General features: G+C 34.1%; 1 long non-coding RNA gene across 1 annotated transcript in view; it reads left to right on the forward strand.

Annotated features, from left to right (window-relative positions):
• LOC111085013 overlaps positions 1 to 10,486 on the forward strand; it is an 83,659-nt gene that overhangs the window by 70,324 nt on the left and 2,849 nt on the right. Inside the window, exon 3 of the long non-coding RNA XR_002609875.1 lies at positions 826 to 946. This is a non-coding gene — a long non-coding RNA (uncharacterized LOC111085013). The remainder of the gene's footprint in view (positions 1 to 825; positions 947 to 10,486) is intronic.

Raw genomic sequence — 10,486 nt, forward strand, 5'->3', positions numbered from 1 at the left:
ATTTATTCATATTTGTCTGGTATGAGTTATTTATATTTATTCATAGTGAAAACTAGTTATCGAAAGTTGTCTGGTGTGAAATGCTGATATTTATTCATATTTGTCTGGTATGAGTTATTTATATTTATTCATAATGAAAACTAGTTATCGAAAGTTGTCTGGTGTGAAATGCTGATATTTATTCATATTTGTCTGGTATGAATTATTTATATTTATTCATAGTGAAAACTAGTTATCACATACATACAAAATAAATAATTATGTATTGGCGTAATGTGTAAATGTAGTTTTCGGTCTAACTACAAAATGTTAAATAGTTGCATCATGTAAATATATATTCATAGCTGGCTTAGTATGAAACATTTGCACCTAGTCACAGCTGCTTAGTCCTGACTTGATTAGAATTAGTAAAAATTTCTCTAATGGGAATTCTTAAAATTATAATTTGCACTTTGTCTAGAATCATCCACGACAATTTAGCGTGAATTATCTTTTTCTGTTTTCAGTTATTTTGTTTGAGTTATTTGAAATCCTTTTCATAATTTGCTCAAACATACCCACAAACACACACATACTTTTATGTGCACACATTCCTTTCTACTTGAGTCACGTGACTTGGGTATCAACAAACCATCACTTACTGAACTTCTACAATAAGACAAGGTGTTTTAGAATAAATCTCCGTTTATTTCTTTTCATTTCCTTCAAGCAATTTCACGCTGAAGTGTGCTGTTATTTAAAGAGTGTGTGTGTAGCGAAGATAAGTATGTGAATATATTATATGTAACGAAACTTTATATACGCTTTATGTAATTTTTTTTTCAGTATCTTGAGAAATAACCTGCCGTCACGAAGGCTGGAACAGCTCACTTCATCAGTTTTAAACAGCGATAATCTCTCTATTCGTGATGTGTGCCTCATTGCTTCCCCCTGGTCCCGGATGTAGGTACTACGGTATTTTAAAATCTTCGTTTACTTTTAATCAGAGCCTGGTCGTCTGCTTACCTTTACCTGAAGAAAAATCTCCGATTTTCTCTCCCCCACTCATGTCATCCGTTCCTAGTTTTTCTCAGAGACTTTTTGCATATTTTATGGTCCAATTTTGTCTGAGGTGGCCTATTTTATGACAGCAGCCAATTTCAAGGTATGGATTGTCGTGGATTTCTCCAATCAATAAGCGTCATCTAACGAAATGGCCCCGTGGAGAGAGTCTAAGCTAGCGAATATACCAAACAAATGTACCGTTTCTGTATCTGCTGTTCTTCACATAACAAGCTCGTATTTAGTTCTCTTTCCAAATGTGCAGCTGGCGCTTCATACTCTTATTTCCATAACTGCCCGCTGCTCTGATGGTAATAAACATCACCGAGCAACATGACATACAGACACAGAAGCTATACAGACTCAGTTGAAATGGCACGAGAGAGCTGTAATAGTGGGAGGGATCAGGCGACTAGGTTGTATTCGTGTTATATATCAAACACAACGTGTCTTTTTCCCTTCTTATACTTGTTAGTCTGTTCTTCAGTTATTGCTTCCGACAGCTTTAGGTTTCATTGCACGTCTTAAAGCCTACCATAGTTTCAGTAATATATATTTTTTTAAGAAACGAGTCTGCTTAATTGCAATTATGGTGACACATTTTCTAAGATTGGTCAGACTGTTGCACCCCTGTGAATTATACCAAAGAATATATGCATGAGTTTTGTTCGAATGCTATTTAATTATGTCTGTGAAGAGGTGAGAACAGAGGAGGAGGTCTGTTTGTTAGTAAACGTCTTTTACGACAACATATATTGATCAAAACAATATTGTTAAATCACGGTTGATTCTTTTTTATTAAAAGGTCATCAAAACTTTTTTTTAAATTTTAAACAGTGTTGTTGACAAAGTAAATATTAATGTTTCGGATACTGACGTATATTTTTATATGAATTGAATATTTTCCTTTCATTTTTGCACAATCATATTGGGGTCACTACTAGCACACAAAAAGATAGGTAAAAACATATTTGAAAAATGTCGTGTTTCATCAAAAGCGTATAATCACATATTTGATTTTTATTGCTTAAAATATGTTTTATACAGTTATATAGTCATGACCAGTTATTGGTAAATAATATGCTGTTTGCTAATTTTTCGTGTGTATAACCTACATGAACTATTTTCTAAATTTGTTTACACACTGTGTGAATAAAACTAGGGTGCAAAAAACTTTTAAACACTACGAGAACAGCGTACTTTTTGACTTGCAACACAAAAGTACAACTTAACTAAGACTCATAACTTCTTGTAGCTCGCGTTTTATTTTGTTCTTAATAATAACAATAACAAATCTTTCTTTGTAACTATTCATGAAAACACGTAGATTCAAGAAGCCTTGATATAATATGATAAAAACCCTATAACCTGAGCGCTTTCGAAAAGTGGACCTTTCTTCTTTAATTTAACTATTATTGAATATATCATGCTTGTACGCATTAGGCTACGATACAATAGATATTAACTGTTGGACATAATAAATATGCTCCTGGTGATTCAGGGGTAAGTCCGACGGCTTATAACGCTAAAAATCGGGTTTCGATACCCGCGGTGAGCAGAGCACAGATAGCCAATTGTTTAGCTTTGTGCTTAACAAATTGTGACAGCTTATTGGCAATTTTTTCAAACAAATTCAGTTTTCAGTGTGTTTTCCACCCATTTTATGAACCTACCATCTTCTTACCACGAATCCACTCAGATGTATTGCACGTCTTAATACTGTTATACCATCAGTTTGTTTATGTACACTAAAACTATCACCTTGTACGCGCTTGTCCACCACAGTTATCAATTTAGTTGCCTGTAGTTTTATCTGCACAACTTATTTAACTGTCTGTGTAAGAATGTCCCAGCCAACCAGAATATACCGAATTTCCTGTTCATGACACTATGACATTTTATTTTTTGGTTATAACACTTTCTTATATTTCAATACTGGATACTAATGGATTAATCAACCACAATTGTAAGTGTGTGGTGGATGTATACCCAAATAGATACGTTGTGTGGATGAGAGACACAATCTGATGGTATAACAGTATTAAGACGTACAATACATCTGAGTGGATTCGTGGTAAGAAGATGGTAGGTTCATAAAATGGGTGGAAAACGTAAGTGTGTGGTGGATGTATACCCAAATAGATACGTTGTGTGGATGAGAGGCACAAACTAACGGTATAACAGTATTAAGACGTACAATACATCTGAGTGGATTCGTGGTAAGAAGATGGTAGGTTCAGAAAATGGGTGGAAAACGTAAGTGTGTAGTGAATGTATACCCAAATAGATACGTTGTGTGGATGAGAGGCACAAACTGATAAATAGATAACTAAGTTTAGTGGGTTGAAACACACAGGTAAGATTTGGTATATATGAAGAGGAAGGTAAATTTCGACAAATGGGTGTCATGAGCAGGAAGGCTGGCTTGGATGAACTGATATAAAGAGTTAGCTATAGCTTTGGCTTATAGACTTGGATGAATTCGTGGTTAACTCCTGTGTGTACAGACGCTACATCTTATGAGTAGACACAGACGGGTATAGTACTGGAAATGAAAAAGATGTGTTACTACGTTTTGATGAACATAGATAGGTACATAAATAGGTAATAAAAAGTGAAAAATACAAAGATAAAGACTGTTTGGTTGTTAGATAACAAGTCGGATACGTAATTGGATTTGGAAGAACCATCGATAAATACACTGATAGTATTATAGTAATATGGTCAGTGGTCGATCCCAAACAGTCAGGCAGTATAGACTTGGTGGATGAACACAAATATCGATAGATTTGGTTAATAGACACACAGATTGATAGATCTGGTTAACAGACACACAGATTGATAGCTTTGGTTAACAGACACACAGATTGATAGATTTGGTGGACAGATACTGATATTTATGTATATGTATGGATGTATATTTATATATATGTATATAGATAGCTAAAGTTAAAAGAACGGATATGATATGACTCAGAGTATATGGTTTTGATGAAGGGATACAAGTAGATAGGAGTTGATAAGTCTGAATAAGTTGATATGGACAGGAAGGTGGGTTGGATGAATATAAACAGGTAAGATAGTTAACTTTGAGTAAGTGAATATGAACAGGAAGGTACGTTTGGATGAACGATATAAACAGGTAAAATGGATAAGTCTGAATAAGTGAATATGGATAAGAAGGTGGGTTTGGATGAACAGGTACGATAGGTAAATTTGGGTAAGTGGATATGGTCAACAATGTGGTTTTGGAGAAACGGATGTAACGAGGTAATATATACATATGTCATGGGTTTGAATAAATAGATATAAATATATTTCAACAAATTGGTGTCATGTACAAGAATGCTGGCTTGGATGAACAGATATAAACTGGTAAGATAGACAAGCCTGGATAAATGGATATGAACAGGAAGGTGAGTTTGGATGAACAGATACAAACTGGTAAGATAGACAAGCCTGGATAAATGGATATGAATAGGAAGGTGGGTTTGGATATAAACGTCGATAAACTATGATTGAAGGTCTCTGTAGATTAACTTTTAAGGATAAGAAAGGAAGTGAACAAGGATAAATACATGAGGTCACAAATAGAAACCATACAATATATATATATATCAATAAAAGGTTTGAAACCAGAACATGATTTGGAATTATTTTAAATAAGCTAGCTAACTGACTCTATGACGTGCTCTGAAATTTACTGAAACAATATTCGAGTTCAGTTATCTGAAATATACCAAAAACCGTTGGGTTCGAACTATAGTTTAACTTACAATTAACACTGAGATCACAAAGAATACCAGTTTTCTCTGTGACATTGGAAAAATAAGAAATGAAGTGTTATTTCTAACAGATCTGGAAACAGAGAACAAGCAATAAATATTACACTGTTCCCAGTAGTATTGTAGCAAATCTTTACACCTTGTAACTGAGCCTATCATGAGAACATTCATGTCAGGATAGTAACAAACAATAAACAGTTAAAGAAAGACAAGTTTTATGAACGAATCTCTACGAATAATTAGGTTTAACTGAAACAAATTAAATTACAAGTTCGTTTGTTTAAAGTACGTATCATTATTAGATATTTCATTGTTACAGTAATACCATGGAGTTATTTTAGTTTTTCGTAAAGTTATACACGGTTTTATCATGTCACACTGATAATTTCTCTTACTTCTAATCACATTATCGTTGCCATATAACTCTCCAACGAAATTACTCAACCGACAATATTTGACTAAGCAGGTGTCATTAATGCTTCCGTACGTCGAATCGAAGGCTGAATAAACTTAATAGAAATGGTATTTCTCGCTTCTGTCCGTTGAATTTCCTTATAGAAACCTTTCTGTATCCATGATTCAACTGAGAGAGCCATTCTGTTTGAAAACGGCATTATGAAAATATTTTCAATCTGATTAGTACTTTCGAAGCTTATCTTTAAATCTCTCAGGTCAAATACAGAGGCAAATTAAAAGAACAGTACAAGGATTTTTTCATCTAAAACACGCCTTCTGCTTCTATATTAATCTTAATTGAAACTCACTGCAATCAAGTAACGCAGAAAGGTTTTTATGTTTAAGATGGTGGATGAGAAGGAGAGCGATTCAAAGTGTCACCGTCTCTACCCATTTGCTTAATGTCGGCATTTACTGAGGACGTCTAGCTGCTGACGGTACTAAGATATTTTTTTATCCGCGCTGTCGAACAGAGGATGTAAAAAATGAAGACTCTCCGTTCCCATGGCAACAAGGCTCTAGGGAATTTTCGTCTTTTTTTCTGTTAAATTTCATTTGCAATAGGCGTACCACTTTGCAAAGATATATATAAATTCCATAGAAATAGCCAATAACTGGAGCTACATTAGAGCGTGCTGACAGTATTCTAAACTAAATGACCCAAAGGTCTTTATGGTAGAAATGCCGAGCGATGTAAAGTGTTTTAAAAGAGAAAGGCAAAGAAAATCAATCTCGGTGAATTCCAGCGCTGGCTCTTATACACGTTGTTAATGGCGGAGGAGTTCCAACAAAGAACGTTGTGCAAAGGATAATAGGATGTTATAATATCGCAAAATGTACAAGCCAGCTAAGAATAGTTCAGCCCTCTCTTCCCCGGTTTAGGTAAAATAACATGAAAACCATTTTCCTGAATCGTTTTTATATATAACTACGTACGTACAAAACACGTTCCGTTGCTATTGGCTACCGCCTCTCTGCATTCTTGTTTAAATTATTGCTTAGACTTGATTAGCCATTGCCCACAGTTACATATTTTCTCTTAAGGAAATGAGACACTGCAGCACGGTTCGCATTTATTGTTGTAATTAGTCATTCTAAATACGAAATGTAAGTGCGTCAATATGGTCACCTTATGTTTACTTTTTATTAGCTCCGGGTATTTTACAGTTTTCATATTTTCTAAATGAGAAACTACATGCTGATTAGGCTTGGAACGTTCGTGTTCCCTAAGTAATTACCGGGAGTTTAAGGTCTGTTTTCTCCATTACTGCTTATACACGATAATTACGTGGTAGGCAAATTTGACTAAATTGATCACAAACACAATTAATACGTAAAGAAAGAGACATGCTACTTTATGGTCGCGTGCAACACCATTAGTTGTGGAGCTCGTGCTTTCTTGCACGAGATCTATATTGTTCTCTTTTGTGACATAAAACCTTCAGATGCACATTAAACTGTAGGGCTTAAATTCAGACGCTCATTAAACTCGAAGTTCAAGCAAATTGTTAAAAGTTACTTAAATAGTTTGTAAAAGTGGCTGAGTTATTTATTGAATGCAACTGAGATGAGTGGTATTTTTAATATAACGTGAACTGAAAAGCAACGACAATAATTTGGTTTGAATAAACTCGAAAAGTGAGCGGCACGTGATGATTCCAATTTTATTTTGTGTTTACGGTGTGTGATTAAAGACAATAAGTTTTTTTTTTCAGTTACTCCGCCCCCCAATGGCACAGCGGTATGTCTGCGGACTTACATCGCTAGAAACCGGGTTTTGATACCCGTGGTGGGCAGAGCACAGATAGCCCTTGTGTAGCTTTGTGCATAATTAAAAACTCCAAGATATTTCAAAAACATTTTAATCGTACCGTTACACTTAATCTTTCAGTCAAATGCGATACACCTCTGTCAAGTACGTTATAAAATATTCGCAGAAATGGCTGAAACGCATATCGAGGCTACTTCCCTCAATTTGTTTGTTTTGTTAAAGTTAAGCACAAAGCTACACAACGGTGCTCTGCCCACCACGGGTATCGAAACGCGGTTTCTAGCGTTGTAAGTCCTAAGATATACCTCTGTGCCACTGGGGGGGGGGGCACTTCCTTCAAAACTAGATATAAGTTCATGTACAATAAACAGTAAATTTTCATACAAAAACCTACTGTAAATGCGTATCACACGAGAATGCCTATAATACATTTATAAAATTTTAAAGATTGTACGTTGTATAGGGATTTCAGTCTGGGGCTTCAGGCCATTATACACGCATTAAGTGAAAAGCTGATTTTTTTAATTAAAGAAAAATAAGAAAACTAGTTATTAGTCTAATTGTATTTCTTGACTGTTTACTACCACAGGTTCAATTATTATTTAGGCTTTTGTGTGGCATACAAAATTATTTTAGATTTACAAACTTGTAACATAAAACTTCAGTTATTAACTTCCGATCAGAGCGAAACTGAAAATCAATATGGTAATGAGTATAGCTAATTATACATACTTTTCGTACAGTCTTTCTTATAAAGGCTAGAATGCATGATTTGGGGGGGGGGGGAGTACCTTTGCTGTTAACGATGTTTTCGACCGTAAACCCAACATGATCATGGACTGTAAACACAAACTCTACAAACAATTGAAATCATCACGTGCCGGTCACGTGGGGTTTGTTTTGTTCATTTCGCTGCTGTCAGCAGTAAAATCTTCCTTCAATGCATATATGTCTGGCGGTATCACTAGCTCCCCAGTGGCACAGCGATATGTCTGGCTGAATCACTACTGTAGCTTATGTATCGGTATAAAGAATCTCAATACGAAATGGCAGTCTATTTGTATCATGATTTAGAGAAACGGCCTATGTACGTTTCACAACCTCATAAACTCTACTAAAATATTTACTGTTTCGTGGGTTAAAAAAAGTTGTAAGTGTGTTTTGTGACGAAAACAAAAGTCATCTGCAGAAAGTTAAATTATGAGTTTTTATATAAACACAATAAGGCAAGCGTTACAAAATCAGTTGTATCTACAACTAGATATGACTGGTACTCTATCAGTTACAACGATTGAAATAACTTTGTCTTAGCCTATATATTGCTAAACAAAAGTTTTGAAAAATAACCCTTAAATTAAGATTCCATAAAAAAAGAATGAAATCTCAGAGGTAAAGTTAGATACACTAATTAATTACTGTAAAATTAACATAGTTTAATTGCAGGATATTGTCGAAGATGTAACTGCATCAGTTTTTATTGAAAATGAAGATAAACAATTACTAATATTTAGTATATATATATATATATCTTACTTTAAAAGTGATCCATTGTGTGTGGGTATCACCCAGAGTTGACTGGCTAGATTACCATAAATTTTATATGGTAACTGGAAACTGTCCGGCGGTATACATGGGCTATCTTGTTTTAGGTATTTTGCTCGAGAAGGGTGTAAACAAAGCCCCTAAAATAGGACACATTTTCACTTTTTTTATAGAACTTCGGCTTTGAATTTAGACACAAGTACTTAATCAGTGAAATGAGTTAATTACTTTTCACAAGGCAGGATATGCAACCAGCATGTAATGAGGTGATCAGTGATTTAAATACAAAATAAAGAAGGAGAACATTATCTAACAGTGTCGTTTATACAGTTTTTGTTACCTTAATGGGTTCCCTGAGCTAGCGTATGTAAGCAAGAAATACATTTATTAATATTTACTTTTGTGATGGTGATGCCATCTGTTGACACAGTAGAGTTGAACTATTTCAACGAAATTTGCTGTAAAAAAAAAAAGAAGTACAGAACAATTGGCAACCGATAGATGGTGTAGACGAGTTCAGAATAGTTTAGAGTTTGTATAATATTAATTTTATAGAAGCAAAAACTTTTAAATGCCTTTTTCACATCTGGAATGCTATGTAACCATGTGTACTTCTAAAAACACACTTCCGTTCACTCTAGCTTTCAGTTAGTCACAAGATGTTTTTGTAGGTATTTGTCAGTTTTATACACATGTCCAACATGTATATTACTTAGTAACCTAAAGCTACGACATCAGACGAGTATTGCTAGAGCCACTTGTTTACTTGAAATAAAAATCTACAGATGGCGTTTTGGTAATTTGAAAAAAATGAGATATATCTATACAGTGTAAACAAAAAGAAAGAAAAACAAGTGCTCATAAGTTAATAGAAGCGTATTTAACGCTTCAAACTACTCGGTGCACTTTTTTTTTTATCAGTTATAGGTATAGAAATGTATTAGTTTTTCTGCATTACTTTGGGGCCCGTCGGTGCGTTTCCCTGATTGTATCGACGTTAAATATACTACTGCATATTATTCGTTGAAGAGTTGTTGCTATTTTTTCTTTGTTTATTCTTTGAAATAGACTGCTATACAAACACCTAAATAGTTTTCTGCATCCACAAATAAGCAGCCCGGCTATTTTGTGGATAACGTTATTCATGTGTTTTAGAATTATTATTTTTTTGTTATTACTTTCAGTAAAATATTTTATCGTAACACTTTACAAGTTACTTTTCTATTTTCATATCAGGGTTTGAAAATGTGAAAATTCAAAGCCTATATATATTAAAGGAAAATATCTGTTGGACAAATGAATTGAACAAAGTTTGAGGCTCTAAATGTGAGGAGAAAGTCCAATCAATGTGCTATTTTTGACTTCTGTAAAGTTTCAGTGATAAGTGTTCCATATTTATAAATATTAAAATATTTTCCGTACTTTCATGATTATGTACTTTGCACCATTCTCTTGAGAATATGAGGAATTGGCACACACACACACATAGAGAGAGAGAGAAAAACTATCTCAATCTGTCTTTCCAGTCGTCATTGGGGTCAGTATTATAAAAATTCCCGTTAATTAAGAGGTTTATTTGATCATAATTTGTCGTTGCTAATATTAACCATAGAGTTCAATTTTATGAAATTATATTAAAACAAGGTCAGTCCTGCTTGTCATTAACAGGTATCACTTATTTCTTGCGAATATGAACGATGTTGTTAATTGAAATCCAGATCACTTTGAAATGCGAGTGACCAATGTTTGTATGTACAAGTGTTCAAGAGGAAGGTAGATGAATTATATAATGGAATGTTATTATATACACAAATACAGTATGTTTATGTAATGGAATGTTATTATATACACAGATACAGTATGTTTATGTAATGAAATGTTATTATATAAA

The sequence above is a fragment of the Limulus polyphemus genome, unplaced genomic scaffold (assembly GCF_000517525.1).
Source record: "Limulus polyphemus unplaced genomic scaffold, Limulus_polyphemus-2.1.2 Scaffold201, whole genome shotgun sequence".
NCBI classification, from domain to species: domain Eukaryota; kingdom Metazoa; phylum Arthropoda; class Merostomata; order Xiphosura; family Limulidae; genus Limulus; species Limulus polyphemus.